The 22,774-nt window shown below is 45.3% G+C and overlaps 1 protein-coding gene and 1 long non-coding RNA gene across 4 annotated transcripts in view; one reads left to right on the top strand and one right to left on the bottom strand.

Moving 5' to 3' along the window:
• PDE8A (phosphodiesterase 8A) overlaps window positions 1-22,774 on the bottom strand; it is a 186,758-nt gene that overhangs the window by 62,668 nt on the left and 101,316 nt on the right. The gene's annotated exons all lie outside the window — the stretch shown is intronic.
• Window positions 1,456-9,286, top strand: LOC310663938. Its single transcript, XR_014504696.1, has 3 exons — window positions 1,456-1,726; window positions 1,830-1,907; window positions 9,163-9,286. It is a non-coding gene; the product is annotated as an uncharacterized lncRNA (long non-coding RNA).

Raw genomic sequence — 22,774 nt, 5'->3', positions numbered from 1 at the left:
ATTTCGCAGGTGATTGATTAAAAAAAGAAAACAGAATGGTAGTTCTGGTAACACCCTATTGCAGTGCTTTCCAGGGATGGGCATACATGTCAATTTTTATTTCTCTCAGGTTCTCTTAAATCCTTGTGAATATTCCTCAGTGAGTTTCTCTGGATATTCACATTTGCACGCCTTTTTGCCTATTCTATATATTTTTACAAAGTGATTTCCCCCGAAAACAGTGCATAATGTTATCAGCCTTACCAATAATTCATCTTCTTCTGCTCCACAATCATCTCAGGGCAATGTACAGTAAAAATAGTCTTGTTTATTTTTTAAGGTAAAGGTAAAGGGACCCCCTGACCGTTAGGTCCAGTCATGGCTGACTCTGGGGTTGCGACATTCATCTCGCTTTCGAACTGCTAGGTGGGCAGGAGCAGGGACTGAGCAACGGGAGCTCACTCCATCACGGGGATTCGAACCCTCGACCTTCTGATCGGCAAGTCCTAAGCTTTGTGGTTTAACCCACAGCACCACCTGCGTGCCTTGGAATGTTCTGAAGCAACTACAGTTTCCTGATTCAGCCAAAATGGGAAGCTATAATTGATGGAAGGCTACCTGGTTTCTTCTTCAGCACATGCAAAAAGACTATGTACATGGGCAAAATCAGCATGGCCGCTATGGAAGAGTTCAGGATGACATGATGTATGTATCTGAATATTGATATAGTACATGGATAAGGCAGAAAAGTTGCATAGCAGAGTTGGGGAAACTGTAGCCCTCCAGATGTATGTGAATTTATTTATACTTTCAAATTATAAATATTACAATCTACTAATATAGAGTATAAAACAAAATCTAAAAAGTGAAAAAGGAGAATGAGAAAAAATGAGAATTGAGACTCTCCATAATGATAGTGTGTCAAATTAATAAGCTATTTTATCTATGTAACACTGAATTGAACGAAAAAGGCTCCTCTTTCACATTAACGTTGGTTTGCTAGTTATATTTAATGGTGTGACAGATGTATGTTTTACCACCATAACATTCCCTAAAGTTTTCCTCAGCCATTCTGTAATTGTTGGGGGATCTTTACTTTTCCATTGCTGAACTATACAAACTTTTGCTGTTGTCAGGAGTTGCTAACCTTTGAAGACTGAACATTTAAAACTTCGGATTGAAGCACACAGAGAAAAATTGTTTTGGGGTTTCTGGATAATGCGCAACCAGTCATTTTCTGCATTTCATTCAAAACTGCAGCCCAGAAACATTTTATTTTTATTTATTTATTTTTATGCAGTTCCATTATATATGCATAAAATCTGCTTTTTACATCTCCAGAAATGCATATTTTGGCTGTTAATTTTGCTCAACCTATGAAGTGTTAGATAACACCCCAAGGTTACTTTAAAGACATTTTCTTTCTTAAAAATCTTTTTTTTTTTTTAATGGAGCACATAAAATAGCAAAGCTATAATTGCAAAGAAATTGCAAAGTATCATTGCAAAGGAACTATTTTGAGAATACTTTCCGCATGTTCAAAATCGGAGGAGGAAAAGGAAATCTCAGTGCCCTGTTGTTGTTTTTTTTCTATGAAAGAGAAACAGAAGAAAAAGATGACAATATTTTGTGTTTAAAAACAAAGCCAAGCAACACAAGTGTGGCTCTTTCTTTAAAAAAGAAAAGAAAAACCTAACAGAAAAAGAAATTACTCCATTCAACGTTTAAAGCTGTCAGTTTTCCCATGGTGAGCAAAGATCTAACCGTTCACCGCTGAACACCTACTTTATTTACTTAGCTACGCTGCATTTAACCACATGTTCTAATTTCTGAATGTCTCTTGTTTTTAGAGCAGCTCCCTGAAACACTCCCCTAGCAGAAGGTGGGGGAGGTCCCCTGAAAAACAGGAAATTTGATGACATCGTAGGGTGAGCAGACGTCAGCATGGAATAAACAGCTTCCTAAGAGCAACAGACTTGAGGAACCAGCATGACTATGTTGTGTATTGAGTCAAAGGATTTTATATCTGTATTATTATTGTCTATATTTGCATTAGGGTAAAGTAACTGCCTTTTGGTTTCAGGGGGTACAGCTACTATTGGTTCATTTAAACTGCTGTATTTGGATCCTCTGTCTTATTGGTTTCCTCCAAAAGGCAGGACTGTGATTGCCTGATATTGTTCCCTCCAAAATGTATCCTTTCTAGCTAGTCCCCTGTCCCTATAAATGTAGCTTTCCCCTCCTCAGTCTTCAGTCTTGTTTGCTGTAATAAAGAAGTGTTACTAGAGAACTGTCTCCAGCAGATTATGTCAAGAGAGCTGAAATCACAAACCCCACGTCACAACAACTGGCGACGAGGATGGGATCCGGAATGCTGAGGAGCGGTTAAACGCAGCCCTGCCTCAGAGTCCGGATTGCAGCTAAGAACAAGACTCACTGGCCAGCTGAGAAGACGACCCTGCCACAGGACAATGGAGAGTCCAAGGGTATTGGAGCCCTTCCAGCCATCAGAGCCCCACACGTGGGAAGACTACGTCGAACGCTTCGAGTTCTTCGCAGTGGCTCAAGGGATCACCGATGCCAGCAAAAGAAGGGCCACATTCCTGAGCTACTGTGGGCCTGAGACCTTCAAGCTGGCCAAGGCATTGCTTGCTCCAGCGAAGCTAAGTGAGACATCTCTCAAAGATATTCTTGCCTGCCTAACAAGCCATTTGGCGCCTACTGAGACCAAGATGGCCCGGCGGATGGAGTTTCATGAGAGGCAGCAGCGTGCTGGGGAGTCTGTATCTGCATTTCTAGCTGAACTGCGGAAGCTCGCTCAGCACTGCGACTTCCAAAATCTGGAAGAGACTCTCCTGGATCGGTTTATCGGTGGTCTGAGCAGCAAGAAAGCCAGAAGACGCATCGTGGCTAAAGAAGAGGTTACCCTTGCTTCAGCCTTGAAGGAGGCCACCGCCACGGAGAATTATGAAAGAGAGGAGCTTGATGCCAGTCGCAAGGCCCCTAAGCCACAGATAGAAGTTGCGCATGCCATGGACGAGCTAGAGGCTACTCCGAGCCAGAGCCCAGTCCGTGGGGTCGAGTCAGTGCGTCAGGCCTGCACAGTGCACAAAGATCACCGAGGCAGGTGTCCAGGTTGTGGCGGAAACCATGAGCGGAAGAGTTGTCGTTTCCGGGATGCTATGTGCCGGACGTGCGGGAAGACAGGTCACATCGCCAGGGTCTGTAGATCGGCGGCGTTGGGAGCGACAGGAACACCTAGACTGGAGCATCGCAGACCGCCCACAGCAACCCATTTTCTAAAGGACTGCCACTATGTAACGGAGATCAACGGGAGGGTCGTGCAGTTCCCAGCGCAAGGCAAGGCACACGTCAAGGTGAAGATTGAGGGTCAGCAGTGCGACATGGAGGTGGACTCCGGATCTGGATTCACTATCGTGTCGGACCAGACCGCGAGGACATTCTTCCCCAGGGGTAAGTTGCCCCCTCTGGAGCCCTTCCCGGCAACCTTGCAGTCATACTCAGCGGGCCGCATCCATGTTATGGGAATGTGTGCCGTGAGAGTTCAGTTCCGGGACAAACAGGCTGTACTCAAACTGGTGATTGCGAAGGGCAGTCGCCCCAGTCTCCTGGGCACTGACTGGTTCCCCGCCCTGGGACTGAGTATATCAGGGCTTAATTCAATCCAAACCTGCCCTGAGATGAGCGAGGCATTATGCAAAGAGTTTGCTGGTCTCTTTAATGGAAAACTGGGTTGTTATAAAGGGCCCCCAGTTGACTTCGAGTTGGACCCTGGGGTGGCCCCAATCCGACTCAAACCAAGGCGAGTGCCATTTGCACTGCAACCCAAGATCGAAGCAGAGCTGGATAAATTGGTCAAGCAGGGAGTTCTCTCACCCGTGGACTCTGCTAAGTGGGAGACTCCAATCGTCACGCCCCTTAAAGCAAATGGGGAAGTCAGGATCTGTGCAGATTACAAATGTACTATCAATAAGGCACTCAGGGGAAACTCATACCCCATTCCAGTCGTATCACATCTGTTGGCTAAACTGGCTGGGGGCAAGGTGTTTGCCAAAATTGACCTGGCACAAGCCTACCAACAGCTGCCAGTAACCCCACAATCAGCGGAAGCACAGACTATTGTCACACATAAAGGGGCGTTCAGAGTTAACAGATTACAATTTGGAGTTTGTGTGGCCCCAGGGATTTTTCAAGGGCTCATGGAACGCCTGTTAAGAGGTCTGCCGGGGGTCTTGCCATTTTTTGATGACGTTTTGATTGCTGGAAAAGACCCACAGGAACTGGTTGCGCGTGTCCGTGCAGTGTTGCTCAAGTTCAAGGAGGTGGGGTTGCAACTGAAAAAGGAAAAATGCAGTTTTGGGGTGCCAGCTGTGGATTTCTTGGGGTTTAAAATTGATGCATCAGGCATCCACCCCACAGATGCTAAGATTAAGGCCATCGTCGAGGCACCACGACCACAGAACAAGACGGAGTTGCAGTCATTCCTGGGACTTATTAACTTTTATCATTCGTTCTTACCCCATAAAGCTTCGGTAGCTGAACCATTACATAGACTGTTGCAGAAAAAGAATGTGTGGCGATGGGGGCAGGGGCAGCAGAAGGCTTTTGACTCCTTGCGAAGAATGCTGAGTAGCGGGAGCGTCCTTGCTCATTATGATGAGTCAAAGCCGCTGGTCCTGGCATGTGATGCCTCTCAATACGGCCTGGGGGCGGTGCTGAGTCATAGGGAACTGGATGGGTCGGAAAAGCCCATCTCTTTCTATTCCCGTACGTTGTCGCCCACGGAGCGCAACTATGCTCAAATTGACAAAGAGGCGCTTGCAATTGTGGCAGGAATCAAAAAGTTCCATGATTATGTGTACGGTCGCCATTTCTCCATTGAAACGGACCACAAACCGCTGTTAGGGTTGTTCAACCCGAACAAACAAACGCCACAAATTCTCTCCCCCAGAATGTTGCGTTGGTCTATATTCCTGAACGGGTTCCAGTACACCTTGACCCATGTGCCGGGGAAACGGTTGTGCCACGCTGATGCGCTGAGTCGATTGCCCCTTCCTGGCGGGAGCAATGAGGATCCCGCTCCAGCGGAGCACATAATGATGCTGGAAACACTTCCGGGGGCTCCTGTAACGGCTACTGATATAGCTGAGAAAACGAGGAAAGATGCTGTTCTCTCCCGTGTGCTCACTTGGGTGGGGAGGGGGTGGCCAGGTGGTCCGCATGAAGACAAATTCAGGCCTTATGCGACAAGGCAGCACGAGTTGTCCATGCATAAGGGTTGTCTCCTGTGGGGAGATAGGGTGATCATCCCAGCACCACTGAGAAACAGGGTGCTTGAGACGCTTCACATGGGACACCCGGGAATGGTCAGGATGAAGTCGCTAGCCCGATGTTATGTGTGGTGGCCTGGAATGGACCAGAACATAGAACAATGGGTACGAACATGTAAGGCATGCCAAGAGGTGCGGCCAGAAGTGGCCAGAGCACCAGTTCACTGGTGGGAGCAGTCCAGATCTCCCTGGAGCCGGCTGCACTTAGATTTTGCTGGGCCATTCCAGGGGAAGGTCTTTTTGGTTGTCGTCGATGCATATTCCAAATGGTTAGAAGTGGCGATGGTCCCTAGCATGGCATCAGCTGCCGTAATCAAGGTGTTGAGGCAGCTGTTTGCAACCCACGGGTTACCTGAGACCATTGTATCAGATAATGGGGCAGCTTTTGTATCCCAAGAATTCAGGGCATTCTTGGCTGATAACTTCATAAGAGGGGTCACATCCGCGCCCTTTCACCCATCCTCCAATGGGCAGGCTGAGCGCATGGTAAGAACAGCCAAAGAATCCATTGCGCGCTTAATGGAGGGTAACTGGTCAGCTCGCATCGCGCGAATGTTATTTTTGCAGCATGCGACGCCGTGTACTGCGACGGGCAAGTCGCCAGCTGAGCTGCTCTTGGGTAGAAGACTGGTAACGGTGCTGGATTATGTCCACCCGGATAAAATGCCAAACCATAATTCAAGAGCAACCCCCCAGGCTGAGACTGACACAACAAGGTATCTCGCCCCTGAAGATCTGGTCTGGGTGAGGAACTATTCACGAGGTTCGCGGTGGGTGGCTGGTGTGGTCACCCGGGCTAGTGGACCTGTGTCCTATTATGTAACCTTGGAAAATGGGCAAGTTTGGAAGAGACATATAGATCAGCTGAGGCGCCGGGCGCTCAGCAGGGAGGAGTCAGATAATTCATCCCTGGCTAACGACGCAGAGCTGCAAGACCAGAGTGAAAATGGCCCAGAGGTGCAGTCACCAGGGGCTTCAGCAAATGAACCAGGGTCTGCTAGTCCTCATGATGACGAGGTACAGGTAGGGAACCCTGAGATGTCTGGGACTCCATCTGTTCCTGAGGAAACCCCTATAGCAGCCCCTCTACCACAGGTAACACCCAATCCAGAACCGGCAACGCCTGTTGTCAGGAGATCAAGTAGAAGTTGTAGGACCCCACAGTACCTGAGAGATTACGTCTGCTGTGCTCACTAGGGGGGGAGGGGTGTTGTGTATTGAGTCAAAGGATTTTATATCTGTATTATTATTGTCTATATTTGCATTAGGGTAAAGTAACTGCCTTTTGGTTTCAGGGGGTACAGCTACTATTGGTTCATTTAAACTGCTGTATTTGGATCCTCTGTCTTATTGGTTTCCTCCAAAAGGCAGGACTGTGATTGCCTGATATTGTTCCCTCCAAAATGTATCCTTTCTAGCTAGTCCCCTGTCCCTATAAATGTAGCTTTCCCCTCCTCAGTCTTCAGTCTTGTTTGCTGTAATAAAGAAGTGTTACTAGAGAACTGTCTCCAGCAGATTATGTCAAGAGAGCTGAAATCACAAACCCCACGTCACAACAGACTACTGTGGGGCATTTGCTGGGTTTGGTGTGAAAGTCAACTTCTGTATCGGAGTGGGGCAACTTAGGTCCAGACAGCAAATCCAGCCCTCCAGAGCTCTCTAGATGGGAATTTTCCCCACGTTACACACTCCTCATTAGTACCGTATTTTTCACTCTATAAGACGCACCAGACCATAAGACGCACCTAGTTATTGGAGGAGGAAAACAAGAAAAAAAATATTCTGAATCTCAGAAGCCAGCCTGCATTCGCTCCATAAGACGCACAGACATTTCCCCTTACTTAAAAAGGAGGGGGAAAGTGAGTCTTATAGAGCAAAAAATACGGTATTTCAAAAAGTGAAAATCCGGACACAAAAGTTGTTGCCACAAAATCTCCAAAAAATGAAGTTTTTGAGCTAAATTCGCAAAAAAAAAAAATAATCAACAGTTCCGAAATGGTTTGCCATTCGCCCGGGTTTCCCCAGACATTTTTGGAAATTCCACCTGGGCGCTATTTCCAATGAACAAATTGTGGATATGTCCAAAAAATCAAGGAGTCATGGCAGCCCTACTCATGAGCCTTCTTTTGGACCACTTTGAATGCTTCCACATGGCTGGAATTGGTCCTCAAACTCTGTTAGCGCTTCTTGCCAGTGGCGGACCTACATTTTTGAGGCTCTGATAAAGCTCGAACTGCCATGGGAGGCCCTTCACAACCAGCAATGAAGTATGCGTAACCATTGTTATCTTCTTCAGTAGTGTTGTTTACATCAGCCTTTACAATGTCTGTGCTACTGACTCTCAAACTAGTTGAAATATATAGGGGGGAAATTAATCAATTTGAGACTTAATTGGATCTACTACAGGCACCCCCTGAAACTTGGCCCTTCAGATGTTTTGGGACTACAGTTCCGATCATCCCTGACCACTGGTCCTGTTAGCTAGGGATGATGGGAGTTGTAGTCCCAAAACATCTGGAGGGCTGAGCTTGGGGTGCCTGGTCTACTAGATTCAAATTTTCAAAGCAACGTGGTCTAAAGTTGCTTCTGAAGCCCCTCCTGCACCAGGGGACCAGAAGCTAAACCTTCATTAGTTTCATAGTAGATCCACCTCTGCTTCTTGCTGGCCTTGGATGGAGAAGGAAGAGGGATTCCTGAGTGTGAAAGAAAGTCACCAACTATGCAAAACTGACCTCCAATGCTCTGCTCATTTTTGACTCTGGCTCTGCCCAACCCTGGCAGTGGTGAGACAACAGTGGTGAGTCCCTGAGCGAATGTGAGGAAGATCAGACTGCATATTTTCAACTCAACACTCAACCTTATGAGGTACAGTGGTACCTCAGGTTAAGTACTTAATTCGTTCCGGAGGTCCGTTCTTAACCTGAAACTGTTCTTAACCTGAAGCACCACTTAAGCTAATGGGGCCTCCTGCTGCCACCGCACGATTTCTGTTCTCATCCTGAAGCAAAGTTCTTAACCTGAGATAATATTTCTGTGTTGGCGGAGTCTGTAACCTGAAGCGTATGTAACCCGAGGTACCACTGTAGAATATTATGCAGACATCTAAATGGAAAGAAAACCACTCAGAGAAGAGGGCAAATACTTTCCCCAATGCTTCTACAATATGAGTTAGAGCTCTTGTGAGCTCTTCTGAGATCTGCTTATTCTCCACCACCACTAAAAACCCAAGGTCTACCTGCATTGCATGTGGTTGGACAAGATGAAGCATGGCGTCCCTTTCAACTCTATAATTCTGTGATTCTATGAACTCCAGCCAAGTTCATAATAGTGGTCCAGGAAGTAGGACCAATTACTGTATTTTTCGCCCTATAGGACACACCGTCCCATAAGGCGCACCTAGTTTTTTGGGGGGGAAATAAAGGGGGGGGATTATTTTTTCCCCAGGTGCGGGGCTGGGACAGGGGAAGCCCGAGCTTCCCCCGACCCCAGCCCCCAAACAGGCAGCTCTCTGCAAGCCGTGGGAGCCCAGCACTGTCTCCCGCTGCTTGCGGAGAGGTCCGCGAAGCCTGGACGCGCTGAGCTCAGAGCGCGCAGGCTTCAGCATGCAGGCAACTCTCCGCAAGCAGCGGGAGCCCAGCGCTGGGCTCCCGCTGCTTGCGGAGAGGTGCGCAAAGCCTGCATTCGCCCCATAAGACGCACACACATTTCCCCTTCATTTTTGGAGGGGAAAAAGTGCGTCCTATAGGGCGAAAAATACGGTAAGTATTGCATCCTTTGATGCACATACAGTGGGATAACGTGCACATACCAATCTACATTTGAGTATTTACAGGTTGAGGATTCTTTTCACGACTGCTGTCACGAAATGCTTGGGACTCAACCATCCTTGCTGATTTACTGCAAATTCAAGATTCAGATTCTGGACCCGAACATAGGAAGCTACCTTACCCTAAGTCAGAAATGTGGTCCATCCACCTCAGTATTGTTTCCAAAACATATTGCAGATGGCTGCAGAAATGTGGAGAACTGAATTTAAGAAAAACGAGAAATGGCGGGAAACCGAAATTGACAGGTTCGATCATCTTTACGGCCAGCCCCACAACCCATCAGCTGAAGTCCAACCTCTTAGAGCATGATCCAAATTTTCTACTTCAGAAGCAAATGCATGTTGCAAAGAAATATTTTTCCAATACGAAAAGAATGAGGGGGTGGGAAAGAGCTCAGCCTGCTAGGATTAGCTGCACCTACCATATGTTTCCCCACAAAGAGGAGTGTGTTGCTCGTGCAATTTCATCACAGTGGCCATCTTTGTTTCCACAGAGATTGTGACATATGGCCGTAGACTCTTAAATTAGAAGACTCCCTTCAAAAAAAAACACCACCCCAGCACTGATCTTTTTGTAGAAATGAATAGTGTATTCAAAGTGAAGAAAGCTCCTGTTATGGACCTACCCATTTTTTATCTATATATGTCATTTCCTTTTATTGCTTTTGTATAATTTTAAGGAACAGGGTCATCCAGCGAGAATGTGTGTCTAAAATAGCTGAGGAATGATTTCATTTTTTACAAAAAGGGATCATTCTATTAGATGATATTGTTGTTGTTATTTATGATCATTATGGTAAATTAGTAGCAATATGGTAGAATACATTAGTATTATTATTATTATTAATGGATGTCCAAATAAGCCACAGAATGGACTCACTGTCTCTGATTGCAGCAAGTCTACCCTGAGGACGGTGAATACTGGATATCACCTAATAACATAAACCAGTAATTCCCAGAATTACTGGGAATTCTAGGGATAGAGCTACCCAAGTTGTATAGAAATTTATTTATGTACGCAACTACAGCGGCAAGAATGTTACTTGCCCCAAAATGGAAAGAAGAAGAAGTCCCAGTAAAAGAAGAGTGGATAAAAAAAACTTACGGAATACGCAGAAATGGTGAAAATTACCGGAAGAATAAGAAATCAAGATAACAAACTTTTTATAAAAGAATGGAAATGGTTTATCGAATATTTACAGATAAATTGCAAACAGATAAAAACACTGGCAGGATTATTGTAATAACCTGCAGCTATATAAGTGTGTGTGTGTGTGTGTGTGTGAAATAAATGAGCAATTTAACTTAATTTGGATATGCAGAAGATGGTAAAAATAAATTTAAGGAACCGCAGAAAGAGGGGGAAGGAAGTCAAGTTTTAAAATGTCAAAATGAATGTCAAATCAGCGAAATGTATATATTTGAAAAGTATAAATAAAAGTTAAAAATAATAATAGTAACATAAACCAGTGCTATTTTTCTAGAAAAATAGGTGCCGGAACTCATCATGGACAAGAAGCTCACTTCCAAGTAGGGTCAGTAATGTCCGCAGTCTGAAATCCCTACTAGCATAGACAATGCCAAACAAGATGGACAAATTGTCTGGATCAGTATAAGGCAGCTTCTAATTTCATCATCAACAAATGACATTTGGGAACGATTTCCTCTGGGTTAAAAGTGGGAGGCACACACAATACAGTGGTACCTCAGGTTAAGTACTTAATTCGTTCCGGAGGTCCGTTCTGAACCTGAAACTGTTCTTAACCTGAAGCACCACTTTAGCTAATGGTGCCTCCTGCTGCTGCCGTGCCGCTGGAGCACGATTTCTGTTCTCATCCTGAAGCAAAGTTCTTAACCCGAGGTACTATTTCTGGGTTAGCGGAGTCTGTAACCTGAAGCGTATGTAACCTGAAGCGTATGTAACCCGAGGTACCACTGTACAGTACATTTTTAAGAATGACAGAAGCACAATTGTCTCCTTTGCCGCCCAGAAAAATAGGCGGGCATTCTCCTTGAAACTGCCAGACAACCCAGTTAATATCACCTCCTGTCCACCAAGTCAGTCTAGACTCAGGAAATGGGTCCAGGTTTTCTGGGCAATGGCAGTGCCCTGGGCTCCCATCCCACACCTGTCAGCTGATGTGCATTGCTCGATGTCATTGCTCATCTGCCAACAGAGATGCACTCAAGCCCCTCTTGTAGTTTGAGAATCACTGGTGTAAATGAATCACTGACAAAGCCCTGTTCCTGGTTTACATTTCGTGGACATTCCCTCTTTTAATCAGGAGACAACCTAGGTTTGGGGGTTGGTTGGTTTTTTAATTCCTTTCTTCAGAGAGGATTTGCAGTTAGGTGATATTTTCAGAGTTGGATTCTGCACCTACAGGGAGCTTTACAACCTAGGTAAAAATATCCTTAACCAAACACTTTGTGGCACACAGAAATAGGGAGCACCCGGGTCAGCCCTCCTGGCTTGTGTGGACACCCTCCCCAGAGCCCAAAAAGAACGTCCTCTTGGGGCTCTGGGGAGGGGCTCTGCGCAAGCTGGAGGGGCAACAGGGTGGCCTAAGCTGACAAGCAGGTAAGCAACAGCTGCTGCTGCTGCAATACCCCGCATATCAGCTGTTAGGCGGGGAGGCTGAGCAGCTCAACAAAGCCCAACTACCCCCCTGGCTCATGAGGAGGCCTTATTCAGGCTCTAGGATTGGTCTCCTCACGAGCCAGGAGTACTCTGCAGGGCGTTCCCCATTTTATGTCATTTCGGGTATGCATGAAGGCCTGGATTGTAACCCCGCGTAAATGTGGAGTCACCTATACAGTGGTAGCTCGGGTTACAGACACTTCAGGTTACAGACTCCGCTAACCCAGAAATAGTACCTCAGATTAAGAACTTTGCTTCAGGATGAGAACAGAAATCGGACGGCGGTGGCGCAGCGGCAGTGGGATGCCCCATTAGCTAAAGTGGTGCTTCAGGTTAAGAACAATTTCAGGTTAAGAACGGATGTCCGGAACGAATTAAGTATGTAACCAGAGGTACCACTGTACAGTGGTATCTCTAGTTATGAACTCAATTTGTTCCAGAGGTCCATTCTTAACTTGAAACTGTTCTTAACTAGAGGCGTGCTTTCGCTAACAGGGCCTCTTGCTGCCGCCGCACCACCGGAGCACAATTTCTGTTCTCATCCTGAAGCAAAGTTCTTAACCCGAGGTACTATTTCTGGGTTAGCGTCTGTAACCTGAAGCGTATGTAACCCGAGGTACCACTGTATATATACCATTGTAGTCCTACTGAGCATAGACCCAATGCAATTAATGGGCTTAAATTATGTACCCAATTCCAGTGGGTGTGCTCTAAGTAGGACTAGCATTGAATACAAGTTATAATGTTTATATCCCACTTTCACTCCAAATAACTCAAGGTGGCAAACATGCTTCATCTCCTTTTTATTGTCACAACAACCCTGTACGGTAGGCTGGGCCGAGAGGTTGTGACTCGACCAAGTTCACCCAATTCGCTTCATGTGGCTAAGTCGTAACTTGAACCCTGGTCTCCCTGGTCCCAGCATGCTCACTGGAAATGTGTATTTGTACACTTTACTTTGCTTTGTGTTTTCTTTTCATTTTTGATCTCTGCTGGGGTTCTCTCACCAAAGAGTCCTTGCCTCGAACATGGATCATGGCATGCAGAGAATTCTCCTTTTTCCTATTCTCCTATTTCCTTGAACCAGTAGGGAGTACTGAAAAATAAATTTTCATATGTAGGATGCTGAATACAGTGGTACATCGAGTTACAAACGCCTCAGGTTACAAACGCTTCAGGTTACAAACCCCACTAACCTGGAAGAGTTACCTCGAGTTGAAAATATATTTGACCAAATCCCATGGAAAGCGATGAAGAGATTAAGTAGCAACCGCAAACTTCAACCCATTGTTTTCAAAGGGACTAAATTCAGATTGATTAGATTAGATGGGGCAGCGGGTGCGTCCAAAAGAAAGAAATGCTACTTATACTGCAGGATTTGTTTTTAATCCACCTGGCAGATGTGCAAATGTAGGGTATTGTATAATCAATCAAGAGAATAATGTATTTATTTAGGAACCCAGTTTTCCAGTACAGCAAGGAACATCTTCAATTTGATGAGAGTTTTTTAGATAATGTCATGGTCCTAGCCAGGATTTTTGTTAAGGGAGGGCAGGCTTTTGTTAGGGGGCAGGACCTCAGATTTGTATTGATTTGAGGGGGGGGGCAGCTGCCCCTCCCTGCCCCCCCCCGGCTATGCCCATGTGTTGATTATAGTTTCCAAAGCGACTTAAAGTAGTATCATAAACCTTGACTTAATAAAAGTAACAACACCACAACATTTTTTGCAAGTCAAAACCCAATCCTTTCCTAGCCCCCATGTATGTGTGTATTTTGACATAAAACGTTGTAATTTATGCACAAAGGCAGGCTCCTTGTGTTCCCCTCACAGAACTACCATTCCCAGAGTTCCCTGTAAAGAGCAATTGATTGTTAAAACCATTCTGGGAATGGTAGCTCTGTGAAGGGGACAAAGGTGTCCCAAAAGCTCTCAGCACCCTTAACAAACTACAGCTCCCAGAATTCTTTGGGGGAAGCCGTGGCTTTTAAAGTGGTCTCATGCAGTGACTGTGGCCTGGGAGTGGGGAGAAGAAACAAGAGATGTGAATTACATTGGCAGGGAGGGCAACACCCGGCGGAAGAAAGGGAGCACCCTGAAAAGGGAGCTCCGAAGGAGACGAAAAGGCAAGCAAGTGACAGTGTGGTGCAGTGGTTAGAGTGTCCGACCAGGACTTTGGAGACGTGGGTTCAAATCTCCACTCGGTCATGAAGCTCACTGGGTGACCTTGGGCCAGTCGCTGCCTCTCAGCCTAACCTACCTCACAGGGTTGTCGAGGGGATTAAATGAGAAGGGGGAGAACCCCGTAAGCCACGGAGAAAAAGAGTGGGATATCCAGTGGTGCCTCGGTTTACGGACTTAATCCGTTCCGGAAGTCCGCTCTTAAAACAAAACCGTTCTTAAACTGAGGTACACTTTCCCTCATGAGGCCTCCCGCCGCCGGTGCCCTTCCACCATTCAGCTTCCGTTCGTAGACCGAGGTAGAGTTCTCAAACCAGGACACTATTTTCGGTTTTGCAGAGTTTGTAAACTGAATCGTTCTTATACTGGACTGTTCTTAAACTGAGGTACCACTGTAAAATGCAACAATAAATAAATAAATATTACCAGCTGAAAGGAGGGAGAATAGAAATATTTGAGAACTTAAAGAACCCGGGAACAAATGGTAAGGTGTCGTGCCAAGAGTGGAGGAGGGGTGTGGTTTGAAAAGGAAACCACGGGGACAAAGGTAAAAGGTAAAGGACTTCTAGACGGTTAAGTCCGGTCAAAGACGACTATGGGGTTGCAGCACTCATTTTGCTGTCAGGCTGAGGGAGCCGGTGTTTGTCCACAGACAGCTTTCCAGTCATGTGGCCAGCAGGACTAAACCGCTTCCGGTGCAACGGAGCACCATGACGGAAACCAGAGCGCACGGAAACACCGTTTACCTTCCCTCCACAGCAGTACCTATTTATCTACTTGCACTGGTGTGCTTTTGAATTGCAGGAGCTGGGACAGAGCAACGGGAGCTCACCCCGTCGCAGGGATTCGAACCGCCGACCTTCTGATCGGCAAGCCCCAGAGGCTCAGTGGTTTAGACCACAGTGCCACCCGTGTACCGTGGAAAGGGGCAAAGGGATCCACTGGCACCTTGTGCCCAAGTACTTCCTGAAACCTGAAGTCAGTCCTCCTACTTCTGTGCGATCTGTTCTCAGGAATTTAATCTGGGGCACAGAAATTGTGACCAAGGTAGCAGACAAAGCTGTGTGATTGTAGAATGCAACTCACCCCCAAAATTTAAAAATTCTGGTAACCAAGGGTCCTTTCATCAAAAAGGCAACCATCCTGCGTCAATCACCTTGAAGATCCCTGATGACGCAAATTAAGCCTCAGCAGTGCTGAAAGTACGCCTAAAATTAACGCATCTAAATTAAGATAATACATTTCACATTTTGAAAAATGGATTGTCAAGGCTTTTGTATCACTCTTTGCTTGCATTCACCCCCCAATTCTATCCCTCCTTACACACCCACCCACCCAAAGGTTTATTATGGATCTATTCACATTTATTATGGATCTATTCACATAATCTTTTTACAGCAGATTTGGAGGCTAATATATTTCTTCTACATTGACGTCATCTTGTGATAAAAGCTCTTATACCAAATGTGCTGGAATTCTCTTTTGTGAAGCAGACAAATCTCAAGGACACGGTAGAACTGAATGGGAACAGCTAAATGTAGCCTTTAGCCAGGCAAATCAGTTCCCAAAATAAAAATACCTTTATTTTGGGAGTGGGGGGGCGGGCGGGTGACCTGTGGCCTTCATGTGACCTGTGGCCCTATCTCCATGCAGCCTGCAGAGATCCCTGACAGAAAGAGAGATACAATCCTGAAGAACTGTAAAGTCCACCCATCACTGACAATGCCTCAAGGTTGACTTTCCCAATGGGTCAACAGCTCTTCACAGGCAAAAGTTTTCCTACATTGATTTTAGTCATTACAGTCATACCTCGGGTTGAAGTAGCTTCAGGATAAATATTTTTGGGTTGAGCTCCGCGGCGACCCAGAAGAAAGGAGTGTGTTACTTCTGGGTTTTGCTGCTCGCGCATGCGCAGATGCTCAAAATGATGTCACACGCATGCGCAGAAGTGGCGAAACACGACACGCGCAGTCGCATTTTACGTTTACTTCAGGATGTGAACGGGACTCCGGAACGGATCCCGTTCGTATCGAGAGGTACCACTGTACACAAAAGGAAGATATCCTTTGGGGTAAATGTGAGAGACCCAAGCCTAATCTTCACCACATACAGTGGTACCTTGGTTCTCAAACGGCTTAGTTGTCTAACAAATACGCTCCCGAACGCCGCAAAGTGTTCTGGTTTTTGAATGCTTTTCGGAAGCCAAACATCTGACACAACTTCCGATTGAGTGCAGGAAGCTCCTGCAGCTAATCAGAAGCTGCGTCTTGGTTTCTGAACAGTTTCAGCAGTTGAACAGGAGAGAACCTGGTTGTCAAACTTAATCCGTTCCGGGAGTCCATTCTTAAACCAAAGCATTCTTAAACCAAGGCATGCTTTCCCATAGCAGTGGGGGACTCAATTTACAAATGGAACACAGTCAACAGGAAGCAAAACATGTTCTTATTCCAAGGCAAAGTTCACAAACCAAAACACCTCCTTCCGGGTTTACAGCATTCTTAATTCAAGATGTTCATAAACTAAGCAAGGTACTCCTGTATTTAAAGCACCATTATATCACTTCAACAGTCATGGTTTGCACGAAGGAATCCAGGGAACTGCAGCTTATTAGGGGACACAGAGCTTGTCCGCCTTACAGAGCTACAATTCCCAGAGTTCCCTGTGAACAGGAAGTGTTAAACCGCTCCTGAAAAAATTGTTAGGCTTTCTGACAATCCAGCAGAATATACACTTTGCTATTATTACAGTGGAACCTCGGTTGTCGAACATGATCCATTCCAGAAGACCGTTTGACTTCCAAAACGTTCAACAACTGAGGCACAATGAGTGGCTGGCAATTTCAATGGAGAAAATGGAGAAACGCATCTCAGAAGCCGTTCAACTTCTGAGGCATGTTCAAAAATGGAAGCATTCACTTCCGGGTTTTTGGTGTTTGGGTTCCGAATTGTTCTGCTTCTGAGACGCTCGAAAACCAAGGTTCCACAGTATTTATTATTAGTAAACATATATACCGCCCTTCATCTGAAGATCACGGCATGGTTTACGATATAAAAAACACAAAATGGAGAACATAATCATAATAAATAGCACACACAGAGACATTTAAAAGGCCACAGGTTGTTTAACAGCCAAAGGCCTGGTTGAAGAGGAAAATTTTCACCTGCTGCCTAAAGGTGCGTAATTCCACAAAAGGGGAGCCACCACAAAAAAGACCCCTTCTCGTGTTGCCACCCTTGGGACCTCTCATGGAAGAGGCAAGTGATAATCACAGTGTCTAGATGAGCTCAAATGAGGATAGGTGGTCTGGGAGGTATTGCAGTCCTGAGCCACTGTTTTAATTGCATGTTCAGACCCAGAAACATCCCCCTAAATAAATTCAGACATGACTCCAATTTTGGGTTTGGTTTTTGGCAGAATTTAGGCCACAACTTTATTGATTACAGTTAGTGACTGCTTGCATAGGCTCTGGTTCAACCTGTCATGCAGGTAGCGCTGACCGAGGGTTCCAGCATAGGTCAGCCAAGGGTGAACACCTGGATAAGCGGAAAGCCGGGAACGGGCTATCTCCGCCACCCAAATGCCCCCCTGGACTCAGGCACAGGCACAACCCCATCTCAGGGGTTGACCAAACCATCAAGTCCCTGGATTCCTTTAACGCAATACCCTTCACATAGGGATGGCGAGAGCGTTCTCCCATCCCTATCACCTGAACCAGAGCCTATCCGCAACCTTACAAGTGGTGATGATTTGCTACGCGGCAGGCAAAACCCAAGTGGCAATGGCCAATCAACCAAGTGGGGAAAATTCCTGCTGTGCCCCTGTCCCAACGATAGACTACATATGACAGCATAGCAAGGTCAAGCGCACAGCCCTAAAAATAGGGAGAAGTGGGCAGGTGTTCTGAATGCACGCACCGAAAGAGGAAGCTCTCGGTCACATGCATGGGCATAAATAGGTCCCTTGAACCATTTAGACTGCGTCCCACTGGCCAGATTGTACCCAGCTTTGAGGGACCTACCAATCGGGTATTGTGGCTGACCAATTGTACCCACCCACAACACAGGGTGTCGGTTCTCCAGGTCTCACCGCAATATGTGCCCTCTTTAAGGGAGGACCCGATATATAATATAATATAATATAATATAATAATAATTACACAATGCTTTACTGACCGTGTTATATAAAAGTACAGTGGTGCCCCGCAAGACAAATGCCTCGCAAGACGGAAAACCCGCTAGATGAAAGGGTTTTCCGTTTTGGAGGTGCTTCGCAGTACGAATTTGCTACGGGCTTGCTTCGCAAGACGAAAATGTCTTGCAAGTCTTGCGATTTTTTTTCGCTCCCCACCCCCTTTTTCTAAGGCACTAAGCTGCTAATAGCCTTTTAGCAGCTAATCCGCTAATCCCTTAAGCCTTTAATAGCCGCTAATAGCCGCTAAACCGCTAATAGCGCTAATCCGCTAATGGGGTTGCTTCGCAAGACGAAAAAATCGCTAGACGAAGATACTTGCGGAACGGATTCTTTTCGTTTTGCGAGGCACCACTGTATAATGGCAGGCCTCTCCCTCAAGGGTAGTAATGGATAAACGCGGAAGTATATTTAGGCATTTAGTATCTCTGATGCCTTGCTGTGGGACAATGTTCTGGCAGAGATGTGGCAGGCGCCCTCACTTTTGACTTCCACGTGTCTCTTGAAGACATTTTTTATGTTGACCTGCCTTGGCAGCTGTTTAACTAGCCAGACACTTTAATGATCATTTGTATTGTTTTTAACGGTGTTTTATCTTTTATGGTGCACACCGCCCCAATATTTGATGATATAAAATACTTTTATAAATAGGTAAAAATAAATTTCAGTTGGCAAGGAGGATTAAGGGGATTGTGACTGAGGTTTCACAGAAAAGATGCGTTCTGGAGATGGATTTAAAGGAAGCACTTTTCCTTCCTTATTTATCTGCAAACATAAATCTTTTGAAAGCGTGAAACACATCTTTTTTTCTGAGGCCATTTCACAATTCCTTATCGCCATTACTCATCGCTCGCACTGTTTGTATTTTGTAATTGCCATAGTAACGAGACAGACGCTGAAAAAAAGTAGTATGACAAAAACAATGCCATGAAACTGTATAGACGCAATTTGAAGCTAAGGATGGAAGGAAAACAGAGCAATAGGAAATGTATTTAGAAGTAGCAACTGCAAAGAGAGCTGTCTGCCATGATGCTTAAAAAAGCCCCTGAAATGTATGGAATAACCTGAACCAAAGAGGTTATTAGAAAATATTAATATACTAAATATTAATAATGCAAAGTCCAGAAAAAGTAAAATTTTCAAGATGAGAACTCTCTCAGCGATCAAACTGCTCTAGTGTTTTCCAAACTTGTGACAGAAGACACCAGGGGCGTTCACATGATACAATATGTGTACAGCTCTTGTGCACACTAATTGAGCTGTATAAACAAACATATGTACATTCTTTCCAATGAACACTTGTGTTCAGTGTGAGCAAGCTAAAGAGTTGAGCTGTACACTTGTACAGTTGTTCACATACGATCTTCAACAAGTGTACACTCTGTGTACCTGGGCACACAAATAGTGGATCTGAACGAATCAACAAGTATACACTCTTTCACACAAAACCAGGGTGGATAAAAATCAATGATTTAAAAATAAATAAAAATCAGATTTTTAAAAAATTTAAATTGGATTTTTAAAATAAAATGCTTTTGGAGGGAAAATCTTTCTAAAGATAGTTTTCTATTTAAGTTACATTATAGTCCAAAGGCTATTCATCAGGAAATAAGGATTTGTTTTAAGTTTTCCATGTGTGCTAAAACTCAGTTGTTGTTTTTAAAAAATTGTTTAACCACATCAGTTAACAAGCATGGATACATATGCTACAATGTTATTGTTTCAGTTAAATAAATTGTTTGAATTGTTATTAAGGAAATGATTGTTTTTCTCCTTCCAATAAAGCACAGCAGAAACTTATTAAACTTCACAATAATTTCATAATTATCTGTCAATGTATTTCTAATAGTATAACCAAATCAGGAATTTTTGATATCACTGTAAAAACTACTCTGAAAATGTATTATTCCAAAAACGAAACCTTCCTCTGGTTGTGAATATTAAGATTCTACCAGGAAGAATGAGTCTTTCTGTAAAAAAATAAAAATGATTTAAATCAAGTCTTACTAACTAGTGATTTAAATTGTGATTTAAATCCACCCTGCACAAAATCCCTTGTACATGTGTAGAGAACGTGTTGTACCTGTGTTCAGTATGAAGACACTCACCTTGTTAGGTGAAAGAGAAGTGATTCCTTTTCTAAGAGTATGAAAGAGTAAAGATTGTCCTTACTCTTTGTAGGAGGGAAAACCGAAGTTTGTGCTTCTACCAGCCTAGCACTGACAGGCAGCCTCTCCAGGCAGCTGCTACAGCCTCAGTACCCCAGTAGGGTCCCACTCCCCACTTTCACCAATGCTCTGATCTGAGCAGCAGGCAGCTGTGCTAGGAAGCCATCCCTGCAATTCCCAGAATGCCCTGCCGCATTTTGGTTTCCCACGATGCCCCAGAGTTTGTGCCACTGTGGTAAATTAAAATGCTGCTTCTGTAAGAGCTCTTCAGCCACAAGGGGGAGACACTGAAGGACCCTTTGTTGAGGTTCCCCCGTACCTAAACCCGGCCCCATGTATCTTCACAAATCAGATCAGGCAGTGTTTCCTGCATTACTGCTCTGGGCTCTCACTCGTGCAGAGAGGCAACGGGAAGCATCCTCGGAAGGCTGGAGGCTGCCATTCTGCATTGTGAGCAATCTGTTCAGAGCAATCTGCAAAGATGTGCCAGGAAAAATGTGTGTGAACAAGCACCTGCTCCCAAGGAGACAAGCAAAGGGGAGCAAGGCCAGAACACTGAATCATGCAGAGGTACAGTGAACACCCTCTTTTACGAATAAGACTCCTGGGATCCTGTGGTTATTCAAGGAGTTTATCTTCACACACTATATAATAATATAATAATATAATAATAAAAAGTAAAGAGTAAAGGGAACCCTGACCATTAGGTCCAGTCGTGACCGACTCTGGGGTTGCGTGCTCATCTCGCTCTATAAGCCAAGGGAGCTGGCATTTGTCCGCAGACAGCTTCCAGGTCATGTGGCCAGCATGACTAAGCCGCTTCTGGCAAACCAGAGCAGCGCACGGAAACACCGTTTACCTTCCCGCCGGAGTGGTACCTATTTATCTACTTGCTCTTTGACGTGCTTTCGAACTGCTAGGTGGGCAGGAGCAGGGACCGAGCAATGGGAGCTCACCCCGTCGCGGGGATTCGAACCGCCGACCTTCTGATCGGCAAGTCCTAGGCTCTGTGTTTTAACCCACAGCGCCACCCGCGTCCCTTAATATAATAATAATAATAATAATAATTTATTATTTATACCCCACCCATCTGGCTGAGTCTCCCCAGCCACTCTGGGCGGCTCCCAATCAAATGTTAAAAACAGTACAGCATTGGAATATTAAAAATTTCCCTAAACTAGCAGCCATCACTCATTTTTGGCTTGAACAGGCTTGTTGGCTGCTGAAATATGCACAAAAATCAAACAGACATAAAATATTCACGTCCTATTAAAAGACACCCCGCTTTAATACATGCATAGAGCTTATTGGTTTGTCACAACTATCAGAAATAATAAGCCTTAGAAGACTTCACGGTGGAGGGGAAGGGGAAACTCATCTAGAAGGAGCAATGTGCCAAACCATACAGAGCAAGGCCTTATACTTTACCCTGGAGTAAAATTTGGTGAACTCAGCTGCTCGGAGCAAGACATGCATTGCCTTACAGTGCAGATGTGGTATACTGCGAGCAGCGCGGTCTTAATCTAAATCTCTGACTTGGAAGGAAATATGGAGCAGGGTTGGGGGATCAGGCCTCCTGGGCTGATGTTTGGCATTAAACAGGTCATAAAAAATATTGACTTTGGCTCTCGTCTTCCTTTTAGTACAGTTAGAAAATAAAAGACAGACACCCTGCAACTCGGCCCTGGCTTACAAGTCAATTTGGAAAGTTAGCCTGTGAGTTTTGAGTGAAAAAAAGGGGGGTTATTGTAGAGCTGAAAAAGGTCCAGAAACAGGGAACCAAAAAGTCTGACGACGGGTGGGGGGGCTGCAGCTGCTCCCTTGTGAGGAAAGATTACAACATTTGGAGATCTTTTGCTTAGAGGGGAAAAAACAAGTCAACAGTGGCATGACAGAAGTATAAAAATTATGCATGGCGTGAAGACCGTGGCTAGAGAGAACTCCCCCCTCCTCAATGGTAAAAGGGGTGGATGTGGGTGACGCTGTGGTCTAAACAACTGAGCCTCTTGAGCTTGCCAATCAGAAGGTCAGCGGTTCGAATCACTGCGACAGGGTGAGCTCCCATTCCTCTGCTCCAGCTCCTGCCAACCTAGCAGTTCGAAAGCACACCAGTGCAAGTGTGGCGGGAAGATAAACGGCATTTCCGGGCACTTTGATTTCCGTGACGGTGTTCCACTGCGCCAGAATTGGTTCAGTCCTGCTGGCCACATGAACCGGAAAGCTGTCTGTGGACAAACGCCGGCTCCCTCGGCCTGAAAGCGAGATGAGCGCCGCAACCCCATGGTCGCCTTTGACTGGACTTAACCATCCAGGGGTCCTTTACCTTTTTTTTTTTTTTACCTCAACAGTAGAACATGGAGCCATCCAACGAGGCTGGATGTTGGAAGATTCAGACAAGATGAAAGAAAGTACTTATTCACACAGGGCATAACTATGGAATTT

This window comes from Podarcis tiliguerta (assembly GCF_965153285.1).
Source record: "Podarcis tiliguerta genome assembly, chromosome: 14".
NCBI lineage: Eukaryota > Metazoa > Chordata > Lepidosauria > Squamata > Lacertidae > Podarcis > Podarcis tiliguerta.
Note: the sequence above shows the minus strand (reverse complement) of the source record. Positions and strands in the feature narration are given on the sequence as shown.